Below are 8,694 nucleotides of genomic sequence, written 5' to 3' on the forward strand. Positions count from 1 at the left end.
TTTTGGGAGTGAAGATGCAGGAAAAAGCACAAAGAAGGGAGGGGTGAAGACTCAGCACTTTATAGGTATATCCCAAACTTTCAGAGCCTTGTTTAAGTTCCCTACTCTCTTTTGAACCCCACCCCCACTTCCCAATCCCTCCAATATCAGATGACACAGGTGTGACTTTGATGAGGTTCAGCTACTTTCTGCTGCTTCAAAGCTAGAGGAGGTGCTTAAACAGATACAGAGGGAAGATATGAGTCAAGGCAGGAGCCTCAATCAATCCCTCACAATGTTCACTGAGGGTTCTCAGCATGCTTAGCCCAGTCAGCTCCACTGAGGGTTTGAAGATTGCAAAAATGTCTTTATTGAGACTCCTTGTTCTATGGGCCTTTTTCATTTTCAGCTCTACTAGCCCAAAGGCTTGAGACTGGTTCTGGCTGTCAACAGCCTTCACTGCCCACCTTGGCAGTGCCTTGGTCTAAACCAGACAATGGACCTTTCCCCATCCTACATTAGAAACACCAGAGTAATAATAAGGGGTTAGTGATTTATAGGTCTGCCTTCTCAGAAGAATTTATATTTCAGAAGCCACCTCCACACTGAAGTATAGTAGCAACCATACTTAGGTAAAAACTGCTGTTTGAATTTTAACCCTGCTATTCTGGCTTCTGCATGCACTTACTTGCTTAAACAATAGGGTAGTTCCTGTGCCTGTGGACCAAAACTACAGGAGATTGATTCCCACTGACTCAGGAGCTCCAGGAGTAGAAACTGTAGATAACCTTTAGAGATTACTAACTCTGCTTGATTCTGCTTCTGTAAAAAATTGCTTTTGCAAGATAGGGCCACATTCCAATGTCCAGCAGAATGTGGCTGGGAACGGCCTTGCAGGCTGTTCCCAGCATTTAGAATTTAGAATTTAGAACAAAGGAACATTTTTGTGGTTTGGACCTTTAAAAGGACTGCCTACACCTGGGACAGCGCGGTCGTGAGTGTGGACTCCACCGGCATGTGGTGCTCTCACGGCCATCCTGGCCAGCTCAATAAATCCTTGCCTGCTTTTTTTTAATCAATCAGCAGCCTCCGGTGGTCTTATTCTGACTCCAGGGTTCAACCCCACAACACAAACCCTTCCTGCTCCTCTTCTCCCACTCTCTGTTTACTGCCCAGTAAAATGAGGAGTTAAAACTAATTGATTTCTAAGCCCCTTCCAAGCACAGAAGCTGTCAAATCTGCTGTTTCTGAGTAATGCTCATGCCTTAGCCCAAAGCAACACTTGCCTGGGAACAAGCACTATCTCCTGGCAGTGAAAATGCCATCTTACTTCCATCCACATTTTTCCTCAAACTGCATTCTTATTGATTCTCTCTTCTACTTTAGGTAGATTCCCTAGTCAGCAGAGGAAAGAAGCCCCCAAAATATTCTCATGGTTTGGGTTGTTAAGACTGGGATCCTGAAAACACTTGACTAAAGTCATAAAAGATGGAGAGGTTGTCCCCTTGGCCATCACCACACCTAAAGTAAGCCATGGTTTTGAACAACGCAGTTCCTCAGAAACCCTGAAAACTTAAGTGTTTCTCCTAGATAATAACAATAGCTGCCATTTATTGAGCAACTATTATACGCCAAGAATGCTTACTTGACTTTCATATTTATTCTAGCATCATCTCCATTCTACAGAGGCAAAATATATTCAGGTAGTCCTGGTAATATTTTGGAAGCAGGATTAGAATAAGACTATCAATTGCTATAGTCCATCTGTTTTACTCTCTGCCATTAATTTTTAAATTATGTTCCAAGGAATTCTAAATATCCTAAGATGTTTAAAACTGTTGAGGGGCTTGGGGAAAGGTGAGGGAAGAGAAAAGAGAGAAGCCACAAGGTCACCTCTATGTCTTATCTGTCCCATTCAACCCCCCTGTCCCAATTTAACCCCAGCAGACACTGTTTTAACTGCTTTTAATCCTGGGATTGCACATATGCTTTCTCAGACTAAAAAAAAAAAGTTCAAAACACATTATACTAGGGTCTGCTTTCTTCAATGCCCGTCTGACACCATTCCAGCAATAGGTTTGTCCATTTATAACTAATTGACATTTACATGTTTATTTATCCCATATTTGAAGAATGATTAATAAAAAAAATCATTGTACATCTTTAACTACATTATCTTAGTTACGATTTGAAAATGCTCTGGTAGAAATTGATTATTAATAGACATGCGAGGCCGATTCATCAGAAAGGAATAGAAGGTGTCTGGGCTATTGCTGCTTACTTTCTCTCTAAAAATGAATTAGGTTTTGATAAGATGATCATTTGGTATGTGTGATGGCCCTTGGCAAACAAAATATATTCATTTCCATTTTCTTCGAAAAGGATCATTTTCTCAATCAGAGGAAATGGGATTGACTTTCAAAGAGGGGTTTGTTCACTCAACTCATTTTTTAACCACCTACAGAATTTATAGCTTCATTTTTTTTCTATTAGGTATAACTGCTTGGAAGCCTGAATAGAAAGGAGTTTCGATTCATTCTGTACTTCCTACAGTGGACTTTTTAAAAAAAATGTGCAAAGATGTCCCTCAAAATATATCTTGCTTTGCTCATGGTGTTCTTGGAGGTTCATTGCTGCGTGTTCAAATGTGCATGCATACTAACACAGAGGCCTGAAGGTGCCTGTGGGTAAAGGGGTGACAGGACATAGTATCCTCCAGGTATCGTAGACAGTATTACCTTGGAACAAAGAACACTGAAAGTCACTTAGCACACGAGGAAGCTGCCCGTGGACAACCTATTTATTCAGTCCACTCATCAAACAGAAATAAAATATATTAATGTATTTTATGAGTAACCAGAGAAGGGAATCAGAGATGTTCAGATAGGGGTTGAATAACTTCTTGGTGAAGATATTACAAACAGATTGCATCACAGACTATGAAAATCAGAGTTTTAGAAATGTAGAGTCCTTCCCATATTGGAATTCTATGCTTGTGACTGATAGATTTGAATCCAGAGGGAAGATAAGGCATCTAGCTCATGATGATGGTTGGTTGTTTCTGTTTGTCAGGAATGACTTTGGTTCTTGTATCAAAGAACTGATCTTTATTTAGAGTGGGAAGGTGACCAAAAAGTTGCCGGGGGACTGTGAGATACTTGGTCATAAAATGAAATAGAAAATACATTCTGGGGGAGACAAGGATATGATATTATGTTCCCGGGGAAAGTGGCATGTTTGTTGATAGTAAAATGTGTATTTTTTTCTTGGTTATTTTCAATGATCTTCAGAGGAAAGAGTAAAGGAAAATAGTGATGGCCTGGAAATGAAAGGAAGGTTCAATGGGAAAGGGTATCCTCAATACCTGGGAGAATTATAACAGGATCCCTCCAAGAGGCATCCCAGCAGTACATATATCAGTGAGCACTCAGGCTCAAGGAAGATGCAAGAACTGTGTGATACCAGAGAACTGAGAGAGCATGATGGCAGTGGTCAGAGGTCGGAGGTACTCAACACCAAACAAAGGATGAGACACCCCCCCCCCAAAAAAAGAGAAAGCCCTGCCACTTGTCTCTTAGAAGCTTTACAATGTACTTGCCATAACATTAATTACAGATGTCAATGAGTACACACTAATGAGGCATCTAATGGACACAGCAAGGGTGTTCTTTCCTTTCACTGTGGACTGTCATATCATCATTTGACCCTCAATATAACCCCATGATGAAGAGGAAATTCAAGTTCATAGGGGTTCAATAACTTGCCCAAGATCACATAGTGAGGTGGTGGTGCCACAATTGAACATAATACGTGTCTAATATAAACCCAATATTCTTCAAAATTTTTCTAACACCCCTAGTTAGACATAGGAAAGTTTATAGAGATAGCCAAATGCATGGTGGAAATAAAACTATGTTATAGGATTTCCTTCTCTTTGCCATTACAAGGATTATTTTATAATGTTCCAAGAAAATGTTTGTACATTTAGCCAGGGGAAAGGGAAATAGGTCCTGTTCTTTGGTATTATTTTCTTTTAAATTTTATTTAAAATAAGATCAATAAGCACAGCTTATAATTAATATTTGACTTTCAGATAATTTTTCTTGGCTTAACCCTTGATAGAGAATCAATTTTTCCCAGAGAAAGGGTAAAGAAAAGCCAAATTAATCAAGAACCAACAGCAACTTAATTTAATGTGGTTTCCATTAGAGTATAAAACACTCATATTGCTCACTTTTAAATTTAGGTGCTGAGAACAGAACATTTTTTTCATAAGAACAAATAATATTAAGTACTTTAAGTTCCTTATGAAGGCTGGACAAGTATAGGATATGGTAGGAAAAATATTTGAAGAAGGGCAGAGCTGTTTAAGAGACCCTGTCTCTGACAAGCTTTCAGTGGGCTGTGCTCTAAGTTCTTGATTACAGGGTCCCCCTTTATCCATGGTTTCACTTTCTGCAGTTTCAGTTACTTGCAGTCAACCACAATACATTAAAAGGAAATTTATAGAAATAAACAATTCGTAAGTTTTAAATCACATTCATTCTGAGTAGCAAGATGCAATCTCACACCACCTACCCTGTCCTGCCCAGGATGTGAATCATCCCTTTGTCCACATCTCCACACTGTGTATGGTCCCAGTCTGTTAGTCACTTAGTAGCTGTCTCTGTTATCAGTTTTACTGTCATAGTATTTCCGTGCTTGTTTTCAGTAGCCCTTATTTTACAAAAATTATGGAAGACGATCATCAGATGGAACACAGCATTAAAGTCACCCGTATGATCACCACAAAATTAGAAACTGCAGCAACACTTTAATGAGTAAAATAAGAGAGAGAGAGAGAGAGAAAGAGAGAGAGAGAGAGAGAGAGAGAGAGAGAGAGAGAGAGAGAGAATATCTGATTATAATTTTCTTCCAAAATGTTTTGGCAAAAAATCTTCAGCTATTGAGGATCCATAACCATGAACATCATCTGCTCCTGACATCTAACCATCAATACTTCATGGTTCAATGATCCAGGATCACCTGAAGCAGATGATCCTTCTTCTGATGTACTGTCAGTAGGTCATTGGTAGTCTAATGCTACTTCATTCACCTCAGTTTATCCCATCACATAGGCATTTTGTCATCTCATATCACAAGAAAAAGAAGGGTAAGTACTGTATAATAACATATTTTGAGAGAGAAAGCACATTCATAAAACTTTTATTACAGTATATGGTTATACGTGTTCTATTTTATTATTAGTTATTATTAATATCTTACTGTGTTTAATTTATAAATTAAACTTTCATAGATATGTACGTATAGGAAAAAACATAGTACATATAGAGCTTGGTATTATCTGTGATTTCAGGCATCCACTGGGGATCTTGGAATGTATCCCAAATGGATAGGGGAAGTTGCCTTATTTAGCTGCACGAGCCTGGGCAAACTATAGAGAGTTAGAAACTACATAAAACTGAGGTTTGAACTCTGATTCATATTATAAATGAGGAAATGAAGTCTCACCCATAGTAAATGATTTGCCGGCCATCAAACAAATAGTGGTGGACTAGGACTGTCCTGTGTTTCACTCACTTAACTTCTAGGTACCACAGTATCCTACTCTGTAAAATGAAGGAATATGAATAAGAAGCAACCTGGTATTAAGGAAAGAACACTTGACTTGGAGATCAACATCCTGGATTTCAGCTCCCTTCTCCAATCCCTGCCCATTAACCTTAGCCAAATCCACATCTCTTTTTCAGTTTTCACAAATTTTAAATTTGAAATGAAGATTTCTGTCCAAACAATATCACAGAGGTATTGAGAGAAACTAATGAGACAATGCACATGCAAGCACTTTGAAAATAGTGAAACACTGCACAGAATCAAATGAATTACTATAATGGTGATGATAATGATGATGATAAAGTCCTCTTGCTCTCAAATTCTTGTTGTAAAGAAGAGCTTGTATTTGAAAGTGGAAGAGATTATATTGGTAGAACGACGAGCAAATTATGTAGCTCATAAGTGACAAGATGTAAGTTTAAGTGGCTTTTTAAGGATAGAGTGCAATTAGTAAGATTGCCAAATAAAACACAGGAGTTCCAGTTAAATTTTAATTTCAGGTAAACAACCGATAATTTGTTAGTATAAGTACACTAACAAATAATCTGCTGTTTATCTGAAATTTAAATTTTCCTGGGTATCCTCTATTTTGCTTACTAAATTATGCAAACCTAACAGTAGAGCGATTTCTGTGAAGGTTAGTCAGTGACATGTGAAAGCAATGGTTCAGGACTATTGTAGGTATATGGGAATCAGAAAGGAGTAGAAGCAAGGAGGTTATCTTGGTTTGGGTTTCTCTAAAAACAGAACCTAAGAAAAAAGGTAATAGCAATAATTACATGGGAGGTGAGGCCAGTAACTTGGTGGGGAAGAGAGGAAAGTGAGAGCCACTTTAAGGGTGCATTATGTATGTCATTACTCTCCACAGTGGGGGTTGGATTCCAATGGTTTCGATGAAAAAGGACTTAATTGACATCTTGAGAATATTTCACCCCAAATCCACTGAATATACATCTTCTCAAGTGCACATGGGACATTTTCAAACATAGATCACATATTGGGTCACAAGCAAAGTCTCTCCAAATTCAACAAGATTGAAATCTTATCAAGCATCTTCTCAGACCACAATGGCATAATATTAGAAATCAACTACAATAAAAACAATCCAAAAAATTCAAACACTTGGAAGCTGATGAGCATGCTATTAAACAATGATTGGGTTACCAAAGAGATCAAAGAAGAAATTAAAAACATCCTAGAAACTAATGACAATGAAAACACAACAATCCAAAATCTACGGGACACAGTGAAAGCAGTCCTGAGAAGGAAGTTTATAGCTCTATAGGCCTACCTCAAAAAAACAAGAAAAAATGGTAATAAATCATCTAACTCTACAACTTAAAGAATTAGAAAGAGAGCAACAAGAAAAGCCTAGAGTGAGCAGGGGATAAATGACATATAGACCCTCCCACCGCCCCCCCCCCCAAAAAAAAAGGTCAATGAAACCAAGAGCTAGTTCTTTGAAAGGATAAACAAGATTGATGAACCTCTAGCCAGGCTCACCAAGAAGCAAAGAGAAAGGACCCAAATAAACAAAATCAGAAATGAAAGCAGTGAAATAACAAGAGATCCCACAGAAATACAAAGGATTGTTAAAAAATACTATGAACAACTCTCTTCCAACAAAATAGACAACATGGAGGAAATGGACATATTCCTAGAAAAATACAACCTTCAAAAACTCAATCAGGAAGAATCTAAAAATCTCAATAGGTCAAAAACTATGGAAGAAATGGAAGCAATCATCAAAAAGCTTCCAGCAAACAAAATCCCAGGGCCAGACAACTCCACAGGGGAGTTTTATCAAACATCCAAAGAACTAAAACCTATCCTCCTCAGACTATTCAAAAAAATTCAAGAGGAAGAAACACTTCCAAGCTCCTTCTATGAAGCCAGCATCACCCTAATACCAAAACCAGATAAAGACAACACAATGAAAGAGAATTACAGGCCAATATCCCTCATGAACATAGATGCCAAAATCCTCAACAAAATTCTAGCAAATCAAATCCAGAATTACATCAGAAAGATCATATACCATGACCAAGAAGGATTTATCCTGGGGATGCAAGGATGGTACAATATCTGCAAATCAATAAATGTGATACATCACATAAACAAATTGAGAGATAAAAATCAAATAGTCATAGCAATTGTTGCAGAAAAAGCATTTGACAAAATCCAGCACCCTTTCTTGATAAAAACTCTCAGCAAGGGGGGAATAAAAGGATCATACCTCAACATAATAAAAACCATATATGACAAACCCACAGCCAACATCATACACAATGGGCAAAAACTAAAACCATTTCACCTAAGAACAGGAACAAGACAGGGATGCCCTCTCTCACCACTCCTGTTCGACATAGTACTGGAATACTAGCCATTGCGATTAGATCAGAAGAAGAAACAAAAAGCATCCAAATTGGAAAAGAAGAAGTAAAACTGTCCTTATTCGCAGATGACATGATACTGTACATAGAAAACCCTAAAGACTCCATCAAAAATTATTAGAATTAATAAATAAATTCGGCAATGTAGCAGGATACAAAATTAACACCAAGAAATCAATGGCATTTCTATACACCAATAGTGAACTTACAGAAAGAGAGACTAAAAAAACAATCCATTTACCATTACAACAAAAAAATTAAGATACCTAGGAATAAACTTAACTAAGGAGGTAAAAGACCTGTACCTGGAAAACTACAGGACACTGAAAAAAGAGACAGAGGAAGAAATAAACAGATGGAAGAACATACTGTGTTCATGGATTGGTAGAATCAACATCATTAAAATATATATATTAAAAAAAAGAATCTACATCATTAAAATGTCCATACTACCCAAAGCAATCTATAGATTCAATGCACTCCCCATGAAAATCCCAACAGCATATTTCACAGACCTAGAATGAACTCTCCAAAAATTCATCTGGAATAAAAAAAGACCCCAAATAGCTGCAGCAATCCTGAGAAAGAAGAATAAAGTAAGTGGGATCTCAATACCAGATATCAAGCTGTATTACAAAGCCACTGTTCTCAAAACTGCCTGGTTCTGGCACAGGAATGGACATATAGACCAATGGAATAGAATATAGAG

This window comes from Eptesicus fuscus, chromosome 1 (assembly GCF_027574615.1).
Source record: "Eptesicus fuscus isolate TK198812 chromosome 1, DD_ASM_mEF_20220401, whole genome shotgun sequence".
NCBI classification, from domain to species: domain Eukaryota; kingdom Metazoa; phylum Chordata; class Mammalia; order Chiroptera; family Vespertilionidae; genus Eptesicus; species Eptesicus fuscus.